The following is an 8364-nucleotide window of genomic DNA, read 5'->3' as shown; positions in this document are numbered from 1 at the left end:
TGGGAAGAGCTGTTTTCTTGTTACTGGAATAGAGACACGGGGCCGTGTTACAGGAGCACGGGGACGTGTCAACCTTCTAGTGTTTGTGAACCTGAAAACAGAAACTTTTTCTAGACAACACGGGGACGTGCCGACACTAGCACAGGGTCGTGCTACTCTTCTGATCAGGCATTTTTTTTTTGTTTTTGTTCACCAAAAATCACGCGAATCTGTATAATTCGCAGGAAATACAGTCTGGTGCATGACCTCCACCTCCGACAAAGACATAAAAGTGCCACTTGACGAACCTGAGCGCTTTTTGAGAAAAAGACTTCAAGCTAAAAACCGACAAAAAGCCTCAACTCAAAACCTCCCTATGGCGGATCAACGCACTCTCATGGATTACCTCTGACCTAAGGTCGGTAATCTTGGAGCCGCTATTAACCCTCCAAATGTCGATGCTAATAACTTTGAGCTTAGACCAAACTTAATCCAAATGCTCCAAAATTCCTCCACTTTTCATGGCCTACCCGATGAAGATCCCCATTTACATATTACCAACTTTTTGGAAATATACGACACCTTTCGGATCAACGGAGCCTCTACCGATGCTATCTGGCTCCGTATGTTCCCTTTTTCCCTCAAGACCGAGCAAAAGCTTGGCTAAATACCCTCCCAAGTGGGTCCGTGCACACTTGGGATGAACTTGCCCGAAAATTTATCTTCAAATATTCCCCTCCCGCTAAAACCGCCAAACTCATGACCGAGATTAACTCCTACTCTCAAGACGATAGGGAATCATTGTACGAGACATGGGAAAGGTTCAAGGAGCTATTGATGAAATGTCCACATCACGGTCTTGAACGTTGGCAACAGGTGTCCACTTTCTACAATGGACTCTTACCACACACAAGGCAAATCCTTGATTCCGGCTCCGGGAGACTCCTTGGGAATTGGCGCCTAGAGGAAATTTATAATCAAATTGAAGAAATTGCTCAAAGTAGTTTTCAATGGCACACTCCTAGGGGCTCAAAATCCATAGCCACGGGCGCCCACAAAGTGGATGAAACCATTTCTTTGCAAGCCCAAATCAAAGCCATAACTTCAAAAATAAAGAAAATTGAATTAAACAAGACGGCTTTGGTTATGGCTTGCGAAGGGTGCGGCGGCTCCCATGAAAACTGGAGTTGTATGAAAGACTTAGAAAATCAAATGGAAGTGGTAAATTACCTAATCAACCGGCCACGACCATCGGGAGCTCCAAGTAACTCTTTCACTCTAGAGTGGTGAAATCATCCCAACTTTAGTTGGAGGGAATCGGGGGGTAATAACCAACAAACTCAAAATCAACGATCTAACTTTCAACAACAACCCCGAAATGAGCAACAAGGCTTCCAACCACAACAACAAGGAGGAAGAGAAAGGCTTGATGACCTCATCACTCGCCTTTTCTCCAAATCCGATAAAAAGTACTTGGAAAGGTTCCTACAAACTGAAGCCGAAATTAGAAACCAGCGGGCTAGCATGCAAAATATAGAAAAACAAGTAAGCCAACTTGCCCAAAATTTTGCTGAGAGACCACAGAGAGCCTTACCAAGTAACACCAAAACAAACCCAAAAGTCCAAGTAAGCGTAATCAACTTAAGAGACCGGAAGGTAGGACCCGAAATTGAACCAACACCACAACAACCTGATTCACTCCCTATAAAAACACCCAGACCAATGACCAAGAAAACACTCAACCCCAAAATACCGAAACAATTAAACCACCCCCGGTCCCATACACCGATCGTTTACTATGGCAAAAGACCGACGAGCAATTCACAAGGTTCGTAAGCTTGCTTAAACAACTTCACATCAATCTCCCCATTGTGGAAGTTCTAACTCAAATCCCAAAATACTCCAATTTATGAGAGACTTCCTCACTCACAAAAGGAAGATTAAATCCATTCAACAAGTCAACTTAAGTGAAGAATGCTCGGCGGCACTCCTCAACAAGCTCCCCAAAAAGAAGGTTGATCCCAGAAGCTTCACCTTTCCTTGCTCTATTGGAGAATCGCCAATAAGCAATGCACTAGCCAACTCGGGGGCTAGCATTAATCTAACGTCGGCCTTTATGTTAAATTGACTTGGGATAGGCAAGCCATACCCTATAAGGATGAGCATACAACTTGCAGATAGGTAGGTGAAATACCCTCAAGGTCTCATAGAAAATCTATTGGTAAAGGTCGGTGAATTTGTTTTCCCGACCAACTTTGTAATCTTAGACATGGAAGAAGACACTGAAATCCCGCTCATATTAGGAAGACCCTTCCTTTCCACCGCACGGGCCATGGTGGATATGAGTGATGGGAAATTAACATTGAGGGTTGGTGACAAGGAAATCAAGTTTAAAGTGGGACAACGAACAGAGGATGATCCGGTCAACTACATCAAGACAATAGACTCAAGCTTAGACTACGCTCTTAAATGATGCAACTCAGGATGCGAGTCATCCCGCTCGAGTAGCATTTGACCGACTTTGGGTCTAGCCAAAGAATCTTATAAACGTGGCGCACCATGAAGGCATTCCATGGACTATCCATTAGTTAAGTAGCTTAAATCTTAGTATAATATTTAGTTTAATGATTTTTCTTTTAAGTTTTATCTTTGTTGGAATAAACCATGCTCAAAAGAAGATGAAAATGCCAAAGGGATGTTGAAAAGGAACCCCATGCATGTAAACCAGAGCCTTCCGCTTCAAAAACTGCAAATCAAAGTCTACAGCACTGGGTCGTGCCCACCAGGCACACCCCCGTGCCCAATTGTCTAATGTTAAAAATTTTCTATAGAGAAGGTGGCACGGGCCATGCCCACCCAGCACGCCCCCATGTCCACCATACAGTAAGTTTGACGCTTAATTTTGTTACTTGCACTTTGGCCACGGGGCCGTGTCCACCAGGCACGCCCCCGTGCCAAGTGACCAGTAACCAAAAAGTTGTTATTTTTACCCACTTTTTGCACATTTAATCATAACAAATCCTATTTAGGACACATTGAGGATAATGTGTAATTTAAGTTGGGGGTGTTAAAACCTTGAATCTTTTGTCCTAAAAACAAGCCTTACACAAAACTCGCCTTGGAAAACCGCTAATCACCCCAAACTTTTTTGTCAAAAATTTTTATTTTTTTTACTTATCTTGGTTTAGTTAGGAAAAATAAGTTCTAAAAATTGTGTTTTTACTAATTTACACTAGATAGCGTCGTGATAAAAAGAACCAATATAAAAAATTATAAAAAAGGGCATAATAAATCTCTGTAAGATTTGATTTTATATACACATTTTTACACTATACCCCTTTTCCCACAAAAATTGAGGTTTGACCTTTACCGAGCATACAAATATATATCTATACTAATTGCTCATTTTTTTGTTTCTTGTGTGAATATCATGTTTGGTTCATACAAATCTAGAACTTGCCAAAACAATACGTTCCAAATCCTTACCGACATAAATCCAAGTAATTAAATGATAGTGGCATTAGGACTAAACCCATTTTTCATTCTAAACCTTTGTTTTTGTTTTCATTCCTTGCATCTCTTTAGTTAAACACCTTTGAGCCTTAACCCTTCCGCATCTAAACCCGCAAAAATATAAACGTTTGCAAAAACAACCACGCACATCCACAAAACGTTTTATTTACGCCCTTTATTTTTGTAAAAAGTTCAGTTTGAGAATTACAAGTAAGGCTTAGTTTCAACTTTGGTAAAAAAACATTAGCCAAAGACTTTTTTGCTAAGCCACAAACCAATGGAAAAACCGACACTTTTTACGCTTTACACATTTTACCCAAACACACCTACCCGAGCCAAAACCTACCCTTTTAAAAGCCCTCTTGATATTTACAAGGATTAAATGTCAAAAAGAAAGAGGTTTGATTGTTTGTCAAGCCTATAGTAGGAGTAATTTCCACACCGGTTCCGAGCGTTTTCACTTAAACAACTTCGGTCGTGTGTTGAGAGACCACCTGTGAGGTGTGTAAATTTGTATATAACTAAATAGAATTTTATAAAGGCATGTTGTGCCCAAAACAAATAATTTTTCTTAATATGTGTTTTAAATAAATCATGACGAATAAGACTGTAAATAAAATAAAAACAAAACAAATTTAGAACTTGGATTCCCGACACTCTAAAGATAAACCCAAAACTTCTCTTCTACGAATTCTGTTGCGGTGTGTAAGCCACATTATAGAGTTTTACTTTAGGACAAGTTAAGATTCAAGTGAGGGGCTATTTGATGTGCGAAAAATGCAACATATAAATTACATCAAACAAGGCATAAAATCAACCCTTTTTCGGTAGAAATGTTCGAAAAAGCATGTTTCTTTGTTTGCTTTTTATTTTAAAGGATCAAAAGTGCTTAAACGAACAAAAAGGAACAAATTAACAGTAGAAACCAACACAAATACAAAGAAAAAGGATTGACAAGACTCGTCGAACCCCCATCTACATCTAAAACAACAAAAATAACAAAAACTGAGCATCGGCACGGTGTCATGACTGCAAGGCATGGGTCGTGCCCCAGTCAAGATTCCCTACAGAAAAAGACAAACAGAAAACGACAAGGGATACGGGGCCATGTCACCTCAGCACGGGTCGTGGTCAACTCTCAGATTCACAAATCTGGGTTCATACAACAAGTTCAAAAGACACGAGGCTGTGTCGTTGAGACACGGGGTCGTATGTGAAGAAGAGCTGACCAGGCATTAAATGAAGACAGAGAAAATGAAGGACAAGGGGCCATGTCCACCAGGCACAGGGCCGTGTGAAGGCTCTATTTCCAGCTATAAATAGGGGTGCTTGGTTTCATTCCAACTCATCCCTTAGCAAACCACTTCTCTCACACTTGCCATTAGTCCACCACCACTACAACACCAACACCCACCACCATCATCCATCTTTCAACTTTTAGAGTGTGTAGTAGTCTCGAGATCCAAGATCAATCGTAAGAGTTCTTGTCAAACAAAGGCCATGCTTAGCTAAATCTCTTACATCACTTGGTGAAGACAAATCTTTTATGTATTACTTTTGATTTCAAATCTTTGGCAACTTTTTATTTGGGTATGTATTAATGACTTTAATAACTAGTTTTTTATATTGAAGGTGAACTTTACTTAATCATTTCTTCATGTTTTGTTGATTCACTCATTTGTGTTTTTATGGTCTATATATAGCGCGTTAACTGCCTAGAAGGGGGTTATAAGGGTGTTTGGGTAAAGTTCTTGCCTCGTTCAGTGTGTAGATCCTGCGAGGACCTGTTTCAAGCTTATTAGGACTTCCCTTGAGACAGATAACATCAAATCTGGGGAAGTAAGAATGACTTGTAATCCCTTATTTATAAACTACTGTTTTGGTCAAAAATTACCGAAGCAATTAAGTGATCAAATTAGTTAAGTAAGGTAGTGTGCTAGAAATGTGTGTTGAAAAGATGCTAGTTAAGTTATTTGCAAAAACAGTTTCAGGATACGGCTCAGGATATCGAGTTGTATCTACGATCAAGCAATGAGCAAAAAAGTAAAGGGTGACACGAGATGTACGAGGAAAGCCCTTGATTAATCTAGATCTTCGGCACAAAACCTCGGGAGCTGACAATCGCAGCTGCCTTATTCTTCTTATTGCTTGAATAACCAGGATACAGTGCAGGATAATGCTCAGATCGCTACTAAGTGGTACAATGATTGTAAGTGATGAGTGTTAGTGCGTGATTGCTGCTAGAAAAGAGAGTGAATGAGTAGGTGAACTCGAAAGTGTGTGACCTATGGATCTGGCATCCCCTTTATATAGTTACAAGAATTAACTAATTATGCTAAAAATTCGGGATATTATGCTAAGAATCCGGGATACTGAGATTATTCCCTTCTGAACGTTGGGGGGCTGTTTCAACTCGTTCTCCACGTGCATATTAAATGTAAATCCGGGATTTAAGCTTCCATAACCATTACAACATAAATATCTTTGACCAGCATCCGTAACTCCCATAAAACATGCCATTCTTCAATGCTGACCGTTACAAGAGCTATTCTTCCACCACCAACGTCTTTATCCTAACCAATTTGAGCGGGTCTTCAGGATGACTTGGTCCTCATGAACGTTAGTCCCTTGCAGCCAACATTTACAAGCAAATTGTTAGTAATAGTCAGGATACTACCCCAGGATGTTACAAATATCCTTATCCGGTATCCTGATCCGGTATCCTGATCATATACAACTAATAAAAAATCAAGATACAAAGTCAGGATATGTGCTCAGAATTTCACCCATAACAATTTTCCCTAAAAATATAACTGTTGGATATCCTGATTCCAACAGATATATTTTTAGTCATTCCAACATGTCTGGTAAGGATATATGTTTTCTTCGATCTTGAGAAGCTTGACAGCTATCCCAAGCCTGTCCTGGTGAAAAAGGAGCCATCTGTTGCTGCTGCCGAAGGTTTCTCTTATGATGACCTTGGCTTCATGGAATCTATCGAGCCCATGACCTCCTTCCCTAATAAGGTAAATATCCAGATCATGTATCCCGTACACATATACTGAACCTGTATCCTGGTTAGTTTGTCTTTAATGATACCTGTATTTTGTAGGGTCTAAATCATCTGGTCGTCCTGCACTTAGAACAATTTTAATTTCCTGCAAGTAGAATAGTTTGACAGTTGAAGGTGGAGGGATCCTGTGTTTTTAGGACGAAGCCTTCAACTGTTTATGTAAATATGCTTTAAAAACTTAATTGTGTTCTTGGTGGATGGGTCTCTTTTTGAGATGAAACCAAGAATACAATCTTTTGGACCATTAATAATAAACTAACCTTTTAGCCTTATTTGTTGTTTATTTTGAAAGGTATGTTTTGAATATCCTGATCAAATATCCTGGTCAGGATACTGATGAAATGTTCGATACTTTTGTCTTCAAAATGTTAGACAAAACTTAGTTGAATATGACTTTTTAGAAAACTTAGATCATTTAGATAAGGTTTTCAAGACTTGAAAAAATATTACCAGAAACACTTAGGCAATAATTTCCAACCTCAACCTTTGAATCCTTTGCAATATCCCCAGCATGGATGTCCCCTGTGTAGGATATTGCATCAATATATGACACACTTGAGTATCTCTTCACTTAGCGATTAAACTTCGTAGCTTTTCACCAACAAAAAACGTGTGTAAACACAATCGTAGTTTGTCATATCTTTTGATCTTGTCAAAAAGTTTAGTTTCACTGGGGATAAACCCTTAATATACTGGGGATAAACCCTTAATATCCTGGGGATAAACCCTTAGCATCCTGGGATAAACCATTAGCATCCTGGGGAAAATCCCAAATTTTCGTGCGCTACAGGCGGGAGTGTATAAACTCCAAGACTTAGAAAGGTGAAAACCTTTAAACCTTAGAGAGTATGAAAATACCCTTTCGTGAGAGAGGGTGATCAATCCTCATATACCTTAAGGATCCAGGATATAGCCAATGATAACGAAATTGTCAGCCACTTTTACATGAACTGGTCCCGCTACCTTGAACTATTCCCAGATAACTTGCGCTCCAAGCGGGGTGTTTAAACCCAGTTCGAGAGAAAGGTGAATACTTTTAAACCTTTGAAGGGATCAAGATCCCTTAAACGTGAGAAAGGGGGCCAATCCTCTAATCTTTCAATCCTGAGTATATATCCTGGAGCTATATCCCGAAGCATATTCTACAAAACACCTTCAAACTAAGGTGGGTGTTAGCTTGGCTAACACCCCTCTGATGCTTAAGTCAGTATTGGGTTCAAAAAGAGTAAATAAAATTAGATAAATTTAAAAGAGATAGAATTCATACCATCCTGAGTTAGAAATTAAATTCTAAACTCACTTGAAGTAAGCTTTAAGGTGTATAGCATTCCAGGATCTTGGTAACATATCCCCTTCCATATTCTTGAGTCGGTATGCTCCTTTCCCAGATTCTGACTCAATTTCATAGAGTCCTTCCCATTTTGGAGCTAATTTTCCATCGGCAGGGTTGGTTGTATTCTGGAAAGCTTTCCTCAACACCCAATCTCCAACTTGAAATCTTCTAGTCCTTAAATTCTTGTTATATGATTTGGCTATCCTCTACTGGTATGCCGCCATCCTTAGCTTTGCTGCATCTCTTGTTTCATCAATAGTATCCAGTTCTTGACATAAGATTTTAGGATTCGATTTAGGATCCCATAGGCTTGATCTAGCTGTCGGTATCACCATTTCTGTCGGGATCACTGCTTATGCCCCAAATACCAAAGAAAATGGGTTTTGCCCAGTAGCATTCTTCACAGTTGTTCTATCAGCCCATAGGACAAATGGTAGTTCTTCTGCCCAATTTCCTTTTTTGGCAC

At 39.6% G+C, this 8364-nt stretch overlaps 1 non-coding gene across 1 annotated transcript; it reads right to left on the bottom strand.

The window, feature by feature from the left end:
• Positions 1 to 732: 732 nt before the first annotated feature.
• Positions 733 to 839, bottom strand: LOC118489949. The gene has a single exon (XR_004887960.1). It is a non-coding gene; the product is annotated as a small nucleolar RNA R71 (small nucleolar RNA).
• Positions 840 to 8364: the final 7525 nt, after the last annotated feature.

The sequence above is a fragment of the Helianthus annuus genome, chromosome 2 (assembly GCF_002127325.2).
Source record: "Helianthus annuus cultivar XRQ/B chromosome 2, HanXRQr2.0-SUNRISE, whole genome shotgun sequence".
In the NCBI taxonomy this organism is placed as follows: Eukaryota; Viridiplantae; Streptophyta; class Magnoliopsida; order Asterales; family Asteraceae; genus Helianthus; species Helianthus annuus.
Note: the sequence above shows the minus strand (reverse complement) of the source record. Positions and strands in the feature narration are given on the sequence as shown.